The following is a 16,069-nucleotide window of genomic DNA, read 5'->3' on the forward strand; positions in this document are numbered from 1 at the left end:
TCTCCTTCCAGCTCTAATGGTCTGTTTTAAGGCTTTTCCCAGCTGTGACATTCTTTTTTCTAAAGTGACTTCCGGCTCTTCAAGCTCTGACATTCACAGAAACACAGAATCTCGGAGCTAGAAGGGCCTCAGGGATCATAGTCCAATCCTCCTCGAATAGGAATTCCCTCTATTACCATTATTGCTGTCATCATCAACAACACCACTATCATCAGTACTGCCATCATCCTCACCGTGCCTTCTTCATCACCACCACTGCCATCATTGCCATGAGCATGCAAAGTTCTTTACACATGATTTCATTTGATACCTCCAGTGCTAGAGGACTCAGTACCTCCCAAGACAACCTCTTTCCCTTTTGCAGAGCTGCAATTTTTAGGAAGTTTTCACTTAAATGGAGTCAAAGTCTACTTCTTTCAATTTCCTTCTGCTGCACCTAGGGCTGCCCTCCAAATCGAAGCAAAATAAATCTAATCTTTTCTCTACCCGACCACCTTTCAAACACCTGAGGCAGCTACGATATCTGGCCTTAATCTCGACTTTTCTACATGGTGTTTGAGGGCTCCAGAGAGTTCCTCCCCACCTTCTGTACACTTGCAACTTTTTATGGTAATTATAGGTCACATTTCTCTAGGAATAGGCGCTAGACAGGTGATTTCAATGGTGTAGGCGCATTCCTGATCTTTACAGATAAGGACACTCCCTCCACCAACACAGGTTACACCTTCTTTGTAATTTAGAACACTGAGTCCAGTGTGTCAGAGGTGAGACTTGAATCCAGTTCTTCTGACTCAGAGGCCAATTCTCTCTTTACTTCTCTGCTGCCTCTCTAGAAATCATTGCCTATTCATTATCTCATTTAATCATCACAACAACCTTGTGTGTGAGCCAGGGCAAGTAACATTAACCCCATTTCACAGATGAGGAAATGAAAGTCAAGGGGCCTGCTCTCCTCTCCCACTCCTTCATCTTACGCCCTTTTTGTTTCAGCCTTGCCCATCTCCTCCCAGTCTTCCTTGGACTGCATGTGCACCAGTGTCCCCCCTGTCTGGAATATACCATTCCCTCCTTCCAGTCTTTTCGAACCCTCGTCAGCCACCTGGGGTCCATTCAAACCCCACCTCCTTCAGGGAGACTTCCCTGATCACCCCAAGTCCACACTGATCCATCCCCCAAATTCCTCCCATACTTCAAGTCTCTGTCATCCAAACTTCGCACTTAACTGTACTTAGGATGGATGTGAAATTTGTTTCTCCATCCTGACTGTGAGCTTCCCAAGGGCAAGGACCCTGGCTTTTTTTTTTAATCACCGTCTTTCTTGTGGTGTACCCTTCACTCAGCACTGAGCCCAGAGAAAGTACCAGTAAAGGCATGCGGATGGAGAAGGGATGAGTGAGAATGGAAGGGGAGGGGGGGCAAGGATAGGAAAATGAAGGATATTCTATCAGTAGGGTGAGAAAGTAGAGCTGAAAGGCATAGAAAGGGGAAAGACAGGGGCTTTATAAAACTAATATGTCTGAGGATCATCTTTGTGGCCAAGGAAGGGAGTTCAGTTCATCATTAACAAGTGTTTCCTCATGACTAAACGAATTGTGATACATGGGTGAAATGGAATATTATTTTGCTGTAAGAAATGATGAGCGCACTGAATGGAGAGGCATGTATAGATTTACATGAACTGATACAAAGTGAAGTTATCGGAAGCAGGAAAACAATATACACAATGACAGAAAGTGGAAATGGAAAGAGTAACAACCACAAAGTCAAAATTAAATGTTGCAAAATTATAAAGAGGGACAATATTCTGGAGCTAAAAGAAAGGACATGATCAAGGTAAAGGAGAACAAAATGAACTTAGTAGAGGCAGGGAATGATAGGAAAAGCCAGCTTGGTACAGATGAAAAGGAGACCCTAGTCTTCCCACGGGAAGCCCAACCCAGCCTGCGCCCAACCCAGCGCAGGGGCAATTAGTAGTAGGATAAACGCTCTCTGATAAGGATAATGAGATCGGACACCAAACCCATTGCCCCAAGCCCTCACCCCTAGAGCAGCTGCAGTCACCCATCCTGACTGGTGTCTGGTTCCCTCCTCTGGGATGCTTAATGCAGAGCAAACCTGACTCCCTTTGTCACAGAAACAAGAGAGGTAGGGGAGCAGGTGCACAGAGGGTAGGGATGAGGTGGGATCTTAGCCTAAGGAGGTGTCTGAAGAAGCCAGCCTCATTCCCTTCTGCCCCTTAAGCACAGGGCACTCCAGCTGGTAAGCCTGATGCCTCTAAACCCAGCCTCCCTGGTTCTAACACAGCCCTAGCTTGCTTTCTTCTACTTCCTTTTCCGCACTCTTCCCTACTCTCCCCCATACAACCTTTCAGTCAGTCAATAAACATTTATTAAGCACCTACTATGGATCAGGCACTAAGCTGAGCCCTGGGTGTACAAAAATGGTAAAGGACAGTCCCTGTTCTTGAATAGCTCACCATTTAATGGGGAAGACAATGCAGACAAATATGTGCAATCTATACTCAGGATAAATAGGAAATAATCAACAGAGGGAAGGCACTAGAATTAAGAGGGATTAGAATAGGATTTGTAGAAGATGGAATTTTAACTGGGACTTGAAGGAAGCCAGGGAAACCAGGAGATGGTGATGAGGAGGGACAGAATTCTAGGCATAGGAATGGCCAGTAAAAATGCCCAGAGGAGGATTGTGTGAGGAATAGTGAGCAGGCCAGGGTCACTGGATTGCAAGATTATGTTTAGGGGGGAGGGGTGTAGTAAGGTGTAATAAGACTAGAAAGATAGGGAGCAGATCATGAAGCACTTTGAACGACAAACAGGTTTTATACTTGACCCTAGAGGTGATAGGGAGCCACTGAAGTTTATTGAACAGGGGAGGTGACATGGTCAGATTTACTCTTTAAGAAGGTCACTTTGACAGCTTTGTGGAGAATGGATTGGAGCAAGCAGACACTTGTGGCAAGAAGATCAACTAGCTGGCTATTGCAGTAGTACAGGTGTGAAGTGATGGGGGTACTAGGGTGGTGGCAGGGTCAGAGGAAAGAAGGGGGGGTGTATTTGAAAAATGTCATGAAAGCAAAATTGGCAGGCCTTAGCAACATATTGATGATGGTGGACTGAGAGAGAGTGAGGACAACAGCCTTTATAGGCAAGGGTTCATAACTATTTTTGTCATGGAACCCTTTGGCAGTCTGGTGAAACCTATAGTTTTCTCAGAATGTGTTTAAATATCTGCAAAGGAAACTTGAAATAAATAGTTATTAAATAATCTTGGCTATGAACTCCTTAAAACTAGCTGAGGCAGGGACTTACCTATGGTAAAATGGAATCATTTTCTCTTAATTGCATGCAATATGAAGGAAACCACTGCCCATACTTCCTTCTCTAAGACACTGGGTGAGAATATGTTATAAATGGGAAGGCATTCCAGTCTTGTGGGGAAACCATAATTTCTAACACAAGGTACAAATGGTTTTCAGCTGTATAAAATTTATTCACAGGTATGAAAACCTTTAAACAGCAGACACAGATTCTTAATCAGTAACACACCTTCTCTTTGACACAGTCAGTGGGTCTTAGAAGGGCATTAGATCCACTTTCACTTTATAAAACATTCTCTGGCTCTTAGAAGTAGTTTCTTCTAGATGCTGACAGAAAGATGCATACCTATCCAACCTGAACAGTATACCTTTAAATCAAAACATTATTAGAAAAAAAAAGAGAGTGAGGAATGCAGGATGACACTTGGGTGACTGAGAGAATGGTGGTGTCCTCAACAGTAATAGGGAAGTCTAGAAGGTGGAGGCAGGGGAAAGTTGAGGGAAAGATAGTGAGTTCAGTTTTGGACACTTTGAGTTTAAGTTTAAGCCTCTAGTTTAAAATGTCCAATAGACAGCTGGAGATGTGAGACTGGAGGTTAGTAGAGATATAGTATCTACTGGATAAGTAGTATGAGAATCATCAGCATAAAGATGATCATTGAATCTATGGGAACTGATGAGCTCACACCAAGTGAAATAATATAGAGAAAGAAGAGAAGAGGGCTCAGGACAGAGCACTAGGAGACATCTACCATTAGCAGGCATGACTGGGTGAGCATCCATCAAAGGAGACTGAGGAGGGGTCAGATAGGTAGGAGGAGAACCGGGAGAGAGCAGCGATGCCGAACCCTAGGGAGAAGAGAATGTCCAGGGAGGGAGGGTGATGGACAGCGCCAAAGACTGCAGAGCGATCAAGAAGGATGAGGATTGAGAACAGGTCATTAGATTTGTCAGTTAGGAGATCATTAGTAACTTTGGAGACAGCAGTTTCAGTTGAATGCTGAGGTGTGAAGCCAGACTACAGACAGTTAAGAAGTTATCTTGTCTTTCTTCTCCAATAGGATCCAGTCAATCCCTTCAAGCCCCTCTAGGCTTTCCCGTCTTTGCCCCTCAGTGGTCCCTGTACCTTTGATACTCTCCCTACCTCTCTTTACCTGTTGGATAGCTACTCTTCCTTTAATGTCCAGCTCAAAGGCCATTTTCTCCAGGGAGAATTCCTAGATGCTCCTAGGTGGAATGATCTTCCCACTCAGATCTCACACAGTCCTTTTCTTTGCATCTCTGTTTCATAGTAGTCCCCTTCTTGGCCTGCTAGCTAGCTATGCCCGGTACACAACATCCCATCTCCTGCCCCCTGACTTTCCCCAAGTGGTCCCCCATATCCGTAATCCTTGTAGAATCCCCAGGTTCCTTCAGAGCATGATTAAGGCACCCTCTCCTACATGAGGCCTTTCCTGATTTCCCCCAGTTATTAGTATTCTTTCTCTCTTGAAATTATTCTCTATTCTAGTCACAGATTGAATGCTGGAAGGGCCTTTGAGGCCACCCAAATTAGCCCATTCATTTTTTGACAGACAAAGAAACTGAAGCCAAGAAAGGTTAAGTGACTTGCCCAAGGCTACACAGTCAGGATTTGAACCCAGGTCCTCTGACTTCCAATCCAGTGTTCTTTCCTCTGCACCATATATTACTTTATGTACACTTTGTATATGTTTACTTGCTTATATATTACTTTCCCCCAGTAGAATATACACTCCTGGAGGGCAAGGACTGTTTAATTTTTGTGTTTGTATTCCCAGAGATACTACTACAGTAGATGGCGTTTGCTAAATGCTTGTTAAATTGAATTATAATGCAATATTATGTACTATAGTTATATGTGCTTGTGTCTTATACTCTCTACTAGACTTTGAGCTCTCTGAGAACAGACTTGAGTTCAAACTAAAATTTGAATTTCTCATAGCACTCAGAAAAATGTTCTAACCGTGACAGGTTCTCAACAAACGTTTATTGATTTTTTTTTGCCTTTTTTTTTTTATCCCCAGCGTAGTACCTGGCAAATAGTAGGCATCTAATAAATGCTTGTTTATGGACTGACTGAACTCCCTCATTTTTCTCCCTATCCCACTAGGGTCATCTACTTCTTAAACACGTTTCTGTTTCCTCAACCCAAAGGTCAAATAGAATAGGAAAAGAATGTCAGAGCAGGAAGGGACCTGAGCCAATATCTGATGCAGCTCTCTAACTTTACAGGTGAGGAAACTGAGGCTCAGAAATGTTAAGTGACTTGCTCAAGATTGCAAAGCTAGGAATTGGCAGAGGCAGGACAGGGGCCCATATCTGTCTGACTCGAAGTCCAGTACTCTTTCTAATATATGCCATGCTATTGTGCATAAGGTAGCTATTTTGCAGTGGATAGAATGCTAGGGCTGGAGTCAGGAAGACTTCCTGAGTTCAAATCTGGCCTCAGACACTTATTAGCTGGTGACCCTGGGCAAGTCACTTAACCTTGTTTGCTCATTTTCCTCATCTGTAAGATGAGATAGAGAAGGAAATGGCAAACTACTCCAGTATCTTTGACAAGAAAACTCCAAATGGAATCACAAAGAGTTGGACAAGACTGAAAATGATTGACCAACAACACTTTGCCTGTGTCATGTTGTCTCACCACAGGCCCCTAGCCTCACTCTATTCTAGATTTTGCCCTTGAGTAGCTTTGTCAGGAAGAGAACTCTGGGCTCTGTGGACCACAGGTCTGACCTGGAGAGGGGGGTGGAGTTTTTCTGTCCCTAGGGAGCTTATCTGCTTCCACAGCACAGCTTCATAGCTTCCAACTCTACATTCAGGAGTGTGCTGGCAGATGTTTAACAGCTGGCTCTCTGGGGGGAAAATGAATGCAAGACACATTTTAAAGCATAATATGCAATATTAACATTTTCTCCATCACTTCTTTAAGTCTAAACAATCAACAAAACAATAAATAGAGCCCCGATTTATGGCATTTGCCAATTTCCAATATGTAAATACTCACTCTGAAAATTTAACAACCAGCTCTCTAGAGCCTCTACACTCTGGCTCCAGCACACCCCCTGACTCTAACCTCAACCTCAACCTCAGCCTCCACGGTGACTACCTGTTTCCAAGATGTCCCATAGCCTCCTCTGATGCAACATATCCAAAATAGAACTCATCCTCCTGACCTGTTTGTTGTTTTAACTTCCCTGTTAATGACTTTAGCACCTGAAACCTCAGGTAATCCCAGACTACTCGCTGCCCAGGCTGGTCAGTCACCCAGTCACACAGATTTTTGCTGGTCACTCCTTTCCTACTGCCAGTCTCCATCTCTTGCCTAGACTGTGGGGGTGATGTACCAGGCAGCCTTTCTGCCTCCTCCCTCCATCCAGCCCCCCCGGCAGCCAGATTCATTTTCTTATATCATAATCCAGTCATAGCTCTTCCCTGTTCCTATGCTGCTAAGCAACTCTCCAATGTCCATGGGGCAAAGCCCAAACTCCAAAACCGGCATGCCAGGGTCTCCTAACCTCACTCTCCATTAAACAAGCATTTGTTAAGCGCCTACTATATAATAATAATTATAATATTAATAATAAAAATATTAATAATAAAAATAGTAATAATAATAGCTTTTATATACTGTTTTTAGATTTGCAAAGTGCTTTACAAATAGTATTATCTCATTTGAGCCTCACAACAACCCTGGGAGGTTTACAACTGAGAAAACTCAGGTAGAGATTAAGTCATTTGCCCAGGGTCATATAGCCAGGAAATGTTGGAGTCATTATTTGAACTCAGATCTTCCAGACTCCAAGTCCAGTGCTCTATCCACTGTGCTACCCAGCAGCTTCATATTGTTCTGGGCAGTGGATGTGCAGAGACAAAAATGACCATGGTTCCCTCAAGGAATTTACTTTCTACTTGGAGATAACATGTACATAGATAAGTAGACAGACAGCACAGGTTGTCCCAAAAGTTTCAGTAAAATCCTAAGCTTTCTGAACTAAACTTTTGGGACACCCTGTGTGTGTATGTGTGTGTGTGTAAAAGACAAAGTAATTTTGGGGGTATATGTGGCAAGAAGTGCTAACCATTGTGGGGGATCAGAAAAGGCTTCATGTGATAAGTAGCACCTGGGAGGGGCCCTCCATGGATTTAAGGGTTCTCAGGCATGGGATGCTTCTCTAGTGTCTTCTTTCCTTTCTCTCCCATGAGGACTCTCTGTTTCCACCAGACTCATCTCCTTACCCTTCCCCAAACATTCCAGGCTTCCGTCTACTTCCCTGCTTTTGCTCATGCTGTTTTCTCTGTATATGATACAGTAATTTTTCCTGCATTGTTCTTACTGTAATGGTTCACTCCTATTTCTGTAGTGTATTAAGGTTTATAAGGTAGTTTCCTTGGAACCCTCTCATGGAGGACGTAATGCAAGTATTTGCATTATCCCATTTTCCAGATGAGGAGACCAAAACTGAGAATGGAGCAGTGGCCTACCCAGGGTGAGACAGCTAGCAAATGACAGAGCTGGGACTTAAACCAAAGTGAATTCAGTGCTCTTCCCACTGCACTTCACTGCCTTACTCTTCTTATTCTATTGGAAATCAAGGCCTAGCTTCTCCAAGAGGCCATCCCTTCTCTTAGTCCCAGTACTCTGTCTCTGCCCCAAGTTCCTCTGCCACCCACGTTCTGTGCCATTCATAGGCAATCAGTTCTCTGAAGCCATGCTTTCTCTTTGTGTTCCTGCATGTGTCTTGTTTCCCTGACCAGGCTGCAAATTCCCCCAGGGCGAGGACCCTGACACTGGTGAGTGCCTGCCTTGCCCAAAACATGACAAGGTTCTTTTCTCTGGGAACAGGGACCCAGGATGGTCATACAGAGAGATGAAATTCCAGGTATGCTTCAGGTAAAAGACTCCTTGGGGAGAAGTATCACCTACAGTTGGTGGGTATCTCCTGGGCTCCCATCCTGGCCCTTAAGACTCACCTCTGTCTTCTTAAATCGGGCCCGAAGGCTCTTCATAGCTACTGCCAGACTCTTCTGACTTTGCCAGGAGAACCTGGGAGAGATGAGAGTATGAGGGGAGTCAGGTGAGGTGTTGGGGTGGGCTCTGGGCCAATTGGTCAAACAATAAATCAACAAACATTTATTAAGTATCTACTTCATGCCAGGCTCTGTAACAGACACTGGAGATAAAAATAAAAAGAATGAAACAATCCTAACTTGTTTGTCAAATGGGTGAAGGGTTTGGCCTAATACCCCTCCACCTCTCACCCTTCAAACCCTAAGTCAAAGATAAGAGATATCACTTCTAGGGCTGTATCCCAAAGAGATCATAAAAATGGGGAAAGGACCCACATGTACAAAAATATTTATAGTAGCTATTTCTGTGGTGGCAAAGAATTGGAAATTGAGGGGATGCCCGTCAATTAGGGAATGACTGAACAAGTTGTGGTATATGAACGTAATGGAATACTATTGTGCTATATAGGAAATGATGAGCAAGCAGACTTCAGAAAAACCTGGAAAGACTTGTATGGACTGATGCTGAGTGAAGTGAGCAGAATCAGGAGACCATTGTACACAGTAACAGCCATGTTGTGTGATGACTAACTTTGATGGACTTAGCTCTTCTCAGCAATGCAAGGATCTAAGACATCTCCAAAAGTCTCATGATGGAAGATGCTATCCACATCCAGAGAAGGAACTATGAAGTTTGAATGCAGATCGAAGCATACTATTTGCTATTTTTTTTTCTTCTGTTTTGTTTTGTTTCTTCTTTTTTGTGGTTCCTCCTATTGGTTCTAATTCTTTACAACATGACTAATGAAAATGTTTAACAGGAGTGTATATGTAGAACCTATATCATATTGCATGAATCTTGGGGAGGGAGGCGGGGAGGGAGGGGGAGAAAATTTAAAACTCGAAAGCTTGTGGAAGTGAATGTTGAAAACTGAAAAATAAATTAATTTTAAAAAATAAAAAAATAAGAACTACAAAAAAGAGGTAAGAGACACAGCAAGAATGTCACAGATAGAAAGGAAAGAAAATGTTCAGAAGCCCTAGGATATCAGAGTCTAACAACTTCCACTTACAAAGAGGGAAACTGAGGCCTAGAGAAGGGAAATGACTTGTCTGAGGCTGAATATCCAGTCAGGAGCAGAGCAGGCACCAGCGTGGAGGTTCCCTGGCTTCTGCTCCTCCAGGGCTCTTTCTGCCATACCTCCACAATGCAGAAACTTATTTGAGAGTAGAGGATCCCATTATGCAGATATATGCAATTATGTGACAACGACATGAAAATATACATTCCTATTTGGGAATTTCTAGTCCTGATGCCTGATGAAGAGGATGTTTGCCTCACCATGTGGGTCTGGAAATGAGAAGAACCCCTTGCGTTTCTCTAATGTGCTATCCCACTGATCAGATGCGTTAACCTATGTAAAGCACTTTGCAAACCTTAAAGCAATGTATAAATGTTATATTATTATTATTATTATACTTTTCAAGGTTGATGCCAAAGTTTATGGGGGCAGCTACCTGGTGCAGTAGATAGAGCCCTGGGCCTGGAATCAGGAAGACACGAGTTCAAATCCTGCCCCAGACACTTATTGCAATATGTACACGAATTCTTTCTCTGTCACTCTGACGTAATTTTTCCCATGAGTCATCTTGTTAGAACCCTGGTAATTGTTTAGGTTTTCTCTGGGGACTGAGCATAATAATAAATCCTAGGTTTTTACCTCTATAATTTCTGTGCTGTGGTAAATATGTACTTGTCAGCAGGTACCCATCACATGAACTCAGAGAGGAGACATTTCCGTCATTACACATTGGAAAGGTCTCAAAATCAGAAGACCTGGGTACCCTGTGTGACCTTGGACAAGTCACTTTTTTTCTGAGTCTCAGTGCCCTTGTGTGTAAAATGAAGAGGCTGCACTCTAAGGTTCCTTCTAGTTCTACATCCTGCATTCCCACACCCTAACTCCCTTTGAGTGAGGCAGGGTAAGGACTATTAGTCCCATCAAACAGATGGGAAAACTGAGACCAGAGCGGGAAAGTGACTTGCCCAGAGTCAAACTGCAAGTCAAGGGCAGAGCTAGGATTAGGATCCAGGTGTCTTTACTGCTGGTCTGAGGCTCATTCACTGTCTTCTCAGGTCCCAGGCTTTTAGGTCCTGTTCTCTGCTTAAGCCACATCCACCTCATCTGCCCTGACCAGTCTCATCGGGACACCTCTAGGAAATCCTCATTATGCAGCCCTGTAGCTAAGCCTAGTGCTTAGCAACCCAATGGGACTGTTGTCCAACTGACCTCCCCCTAGGGAGGAACATGCCTGAAACTGACTTTCAGTCTTCTATCACTGAACATACACACCTGCCCCCATGCCCAAAGGAGACAGGCCATTGCCTATGCAGTGAGGCCTGGAAAGCTGAGATCCATGGGAACACAAATTGTAGGTAACAGAAGATACTGACATTTAGGATAAGTACTCCTATGATCTGGGATTGTAGGCAAAGCCAGGAGCTGCCTCTATAAAGGGACACAAGGGGCTCTATCAGGTCCTCAAATAGATCTCCTCTTTTCCAAGGGACCACCTCCCCCTCCTATCTGCCCTGAAATCCCTATCGTTAGAGACAGGAATGGATTAGACAGCAAAGGTGGCTGGGGGGGGGTTCCCCTGAAGTACACAGGTGTTTCCTGGGAAGCTTGGTCTAACCTTCCTCCATGAGCCCAAAGGTTGACTTTAATGTAACGGTGCTAATGATGACCTTAGGCCCTCAGTGGTTGAAATGGTTTTTGGAGGAGGGCACTGAGATGACAAGAGTGACAGAGAAAGCACCAAGAGCTAACTGTATGTTTCATATCTTTACTTTGTTAGGTGGCAGGCTATAAAGCATGTATGTATGTGTGTGTGTGTGTGTGTGTGTGTGTGTGTGTGTGTGTGTGTGTCCTCTGGGTCTGTCTGTGTCTGCTTCTGAGTTTCTGTTTCTGTGGTTTTGGGGGAGGGATCGGGGAGGAAAAGGGATCGAATACCCATTTTTCTTGGCTCCAAGGCAAGACCCTTCTTGGGGTGTCCTTGGTTGCTGGTAAATAGTCTTTGAGGCCCATCACTGTTTCTACTCCACCCCTCTTCCTAGTATTAAAGGCTTCCCAACCCAAGCCATCTGTCAAGATGACTTGGTATCATATATTTGATCCACAAAAAGAGATCCATCCCAGGTCCCGAGCCACGAACCCAGGTGGCAATAACTCTCCACAATAAACCCCCAACCCGGGGCATGCTGTAGGCTTCAGAGCATCTGGCCATCTAACCACACTTAATTAGTTGGGCTGCAAAGGGTTCCTTCCTGTGTCTACCCCATTTAGGAGATAAGAGACTAAGGCCCAACAAGGTGGCCAAATCCCCATGGTCACAACAGAGCTGGCCCTCGCTGCCCACTCCATCCTCCTCTTTCCTTTCTTACCTGCTCTGCTGCCGAGCTCCGAGCAGGGCCCCTGGCTCCTGTTACAGCACCGAGCACTGGGCTGCAGCTCTCCCCCAGTGTCTCCTTACTTTAGCCTGTCTGACACCTGACTCCACGCAGGTGGCCTCAGCCCAGGCTGCTGGTGAGGAGATTGGATGTGTGCATGTGTACAGGGGCGGGGCATATGTGGCTGTTTCTGGTCCAGTGCCTCCTCTTGGAGAGAGAGGCAGGCCTTTGGCGGGAAAGGCATCTGGTGTCACTGCACTCCATTTCTATCACCCAGACCTATGGCAGAGAATTATGGGAGCATAGGATTTAGAGCTGGAGGGAACCTGAGACACCATTGTATCTAACTACCTCATTACACACACAAAAAAACCAAGTGATTTGTCCAAGGTCATATAGGTAGAAAGTTCTGAAACACAGAAAAGTAACTTCAGAGCCTAGATTTCAATCCACCAACAAGCACTTCTTAAGTGTCTAGTACATGGCAGGGAATAGGTGAGGATGCTGAGAGATGTCAGAAAACATGGGTGAGGAAGAGAGAATAAGAGAGGCCAAAAGCTTAGGGACTCCCCAGAAACCTCAGGCCTTCACACCATGAATACCTTCTTCGATAAAAAAATTGTAATGAGCACCAAATGACATCACAAAAAATGAAATTGTTTATATTTTAGTAGCCAATAGGAGGTTCATTACTGATGTGGAATCTGAACACTGAATTTGTCTGTGTATAGTCCGAACACTGTATTCTCAGACCAAGAGTCAGAATTAGCCAAAATCTGAAAGAATAATGAGGAAAAAGAAAGGCAATTGATTGAAACAACTCGATCCTAAGCCATCTAAACAAGCAATTGAAAAGTGGGTAAGGACAGTGGAAGTGACTTCAACAACAATCATCATCATTTTATGGAGAAGTCTACTACATATAAATCAATCACCATTAACGAGGAGACTAAAACATTCTAAAAAGTACCTTAGTCAGCAAACACTTGACTTACTTGCCAGGTAGGAAGGGAGGACAGCTAAAGGCCACTCTGGTTTGTAGAAATCTTATGAAGACTGATGGCTGATAATGACAAGCACTGCCTCATAAGGCAGAGAGAAGCCGTGGAGGAGGTCAAAGATCCAACTAAGCAAAGTCATCCTGAGGACATTTGGAAGATGAAAATGGAAGGACCAAAAACAAAAATCCCTCAGGAAAATGGAAAATATCTGCAAAGATGTTTATAACAAACAGATTTCACTGCCAAGGACAGTAGAGCCACCATACTGGGGCTCTCTCATCATAGTTCCAGATGTGCTTACAGTGAAGATAGAAATGGGACTGAAGAGAACAAAAATGGGGAAAAGACGCTGAAGTTGAAGCCATTGTAAGGGCATTGAGAGAGTGATTCACAGGCTATCTGAAGAAGATGTCAAAGGTGTAGGAAAAATTTCAGTTCTTTTCAATATTGGAAAAAAATAATGGGGACAGCTAGGTGGCGCTGTGTATACGCACCAGCACTGGATTCAGGAGGACCTGAGTTCAAATCCAGCCTCAGACATATAACACTAGCCGTGTGACCCTGGGCAAGTCACTTAACCCCATTGCCTAGCCAAAATAATAGTAATAATAATAATAATAATAATAATAACCAAAAAAACATCAACTACTGACCTGTAGGTCTACTTTCCCATCTCTACAAAATCTTTATGAGAAGTATCTGCACGTGAAATGACAGCATCTCCAATGGGGGTAATAGTAGGTATCAGGTAGGTTTTTGGAAACAATATTCTACAATAGGCCACATTTTTATCACCTTGCTACTGGCTGAAAGATGGAGAAAGTACTAGAAGCCACTGTGCTTATGGATTATTGAGACTCTTCTCCCTCAATATTCTCTCTATAGTCTCATCACCCCCCTATGGTTTAACAATCATCTCTACGATAGTTATGTCTCCCAGACCAATATAAGCAGTCCAGTACTCTGAGCTGTAGTCTCATATCACTAATTGCGTGTTGGATATTTCAAACTGGATATCCTGGAGGAATTTTAAATTCAACATTTCGAAAACTGAATTATCTTTCTCTGACCTAAAACCTCCACTGCTCCCAGCTTCCCCATTTTTGTTGATTCTTTCGTGATGGCAAACTAGGCCAACTTTTGTCTCAATTCTTACCTAGCCCTTAATCACTGAATGAGTGTTGCCTCAAACAAACTGGGAAAGATCTTAACTTAAGATCTTAACTGGGAGGTCTGGGAAACCTACTGCGTTCTGGGCCATTGCCAGTCACCTTGACTTTTATCTTGCCACTGGAGGAGACAGTGAGGCTAATGACTTTGCACAGCTTTGCCTCACATCCAGTTCACAAGCAAGTCCTCACTCTTGTGGTGTCATTGGTCCTCTTGGAGAGCAACATTTCTGTTGAAGGCACTGCCATCTTCCCAATGTCTCAGGTCCCTAATCTTGGCATCATCCTTGACTCCTCACTCTCCCTCAGCCCATATAGCCAATCACTTGCTGAATCTTGCCATTTCTACATTCATGACATCTCTCACATCTGACTCCTCCTCTCCATTCACACAGCTGCCCCTGGAGTTCAGATCCTCATCACCTCTCACCTAGATTAGTATAACAATCTCCTAATTGAGCTCAGTGCTGCAAGCCTCTTACCACTCCATTCTACTCACTCCTGCCAAAGTAATTTTCCTTAAGTGTTTGACTCCCCTACTCAGCTAACTCCAGTGCTTCATGTTGCCTCTAAATTAAAATATAAATTCCTCTATTTGGCTTCTAAAACTCCACACAGCCTAGCTTTGGCCCAACCTACCATTCCAGCCTCTATTGGACATTATCCCCCCCTTCCACATTCTGTGATCCTGCCAAATTGGCCTCCTCTCTGTCCTTCACCCCCAACACTACATCTCATCTCTATGTGCCTTTGGCACTGCCAATATCCAGGCCTTTGGCAGAACAGGGAACCTGAGTTGAGTCTTGATGGAAGCCAGGGGAGCTGAATTAGAGGTGAGGAGGAAGAGCATTCCAAGCATGAGGGACAGTCAGTGCAAAGACAAGGAGATGAAGATGGAGTATCATTTTTGAGTAGGCACAAGTTGTACAATGTTGTTGGGTTGAGAAAAACCCGTTAGATTTGGAGTTAGGAGATCGTTAGTGACTTTGGAGAGAGTGAAGTTTTTTAGATGTTTCTCTTTGAAGATGGCATTGTGCTGATGGTATCAAGTCCAGAATATTTCAGAACCTTCTGGAAGATATCTATAACCATTCAAAAGAGTAGTTATCCATTTAAAAAAGGGGGGAAGGGGGAGAGAGTCTTAGCATCTACATAGAAAAAAACCAAATGGATAAAGAATGTATATGTTTGAAATGTTACAGGCAGTCAGACCGACCACCTATAGGATTTGTCCATTGGTATTTATATCTGGGCCAGACGGTACTAATGAACAATGAATTGAGCCCAGAATTAAATGTGAAAAGAGTTGGATTGCCTTTAGGAAACTGCAAAGCTCCTCTCAAAGACTTGGGCTTTTCCAGGAAACAAAGGCATGTCTCTTTCATACCCATTATTCTTCTGATATTGTAAGGTGGTGAGATGTGGAGCGCAACAGTCTCTGAAGTACTGAAACCAATATTACATGGAGCAAGGGGCAATATATGATCAATGTTTTCCAAGAAGAACAGGACTAAAAGATGTCATCAGAAAAATGTATGTTAGGAAGAAAAGATGGATTGATCATGTGGTGAGGATGGGGGATGACAGATGGATAGACTGAGTGCTCTACTGGTATCTTTGCCATGTCAGGAGAAATGGAGGAAGGTCTCTAGCATGTCAGGCAGGTGTCCCTTCCCTTCCTTCCTCCTTTCTTTCCTTCCTCCCTCCCTCCCTTCCTTTTTTCCTTCCTCCTTTCTTTTCTCCCTTCCATCCTTCCCTCCCTCCCTCCTTTTTTCCTTTCCTCCCTTCCATCTTTTCTTCCCTTCTTTCTTATTTCTTTCCCTCCCTTTCTTTCCTCTTTCCCCTCCTCCCTCCTTTCTTTTCTTCTTTCTTTCCCTCCTTTCCTTCCTTCCCTCCTTTCTTCCTTCCTTTTTTCCTTCTTTCCTTATCTTCATTCCATCCTTTGTTCGTTCCTTCCTTCCTTCCCTCTTTCCCTCCTTCCTCCTTTCTTTCCTTCTTTTTTCCTCCCTGTCTTCTCTCCTTTTCTTCCTTCCCCCCTTTTCCTTCTTCCCTCCTACTTCCCTTCATTCCTTCCATC

At 43.9% G+C, this 16,069-nt stretch overlaps 1 long non-coding RNA gene across 1 annotated transcript in view; it reads left to right on the forward strand.

Annotated features, from left to right (window-relative positions):
• Positions 1–10,100, forward strand: part of LOC144457088 (uncharacterized) — a 29,026-nt gene extending 18,926 nt beyond the window's left edge. The window contains exon 2 of the long non-coding RNA XR_013486416.1: positions 8,120–10,100. This is a non-coding gene — a long non-coding RNA (uncharacterized LOC144457088). The remainder of the gene's footprint in view (positions 1–8,119) is intronic.
• Positions 10,101–16,069: the final 5,969 nt, after the last annotated feature.

Source organism: Phascolarctos cinereus, unplaced genomic scaffold (genome assembly GCF_003287225.1).
Source record: "Phascolarctos cinereus isolate Bilbo 61053 unplaced genomic scaffold, phaCin_HiC Scaffold_4;HRSCAF=312, whole genome shotgun sequence".
NCBI lineage: Eukaryota > Metazoa > Chordata > Mammalia > Diprotodontia > Phascolarctidae > Phascolarctos > Phascolarctos cinereus.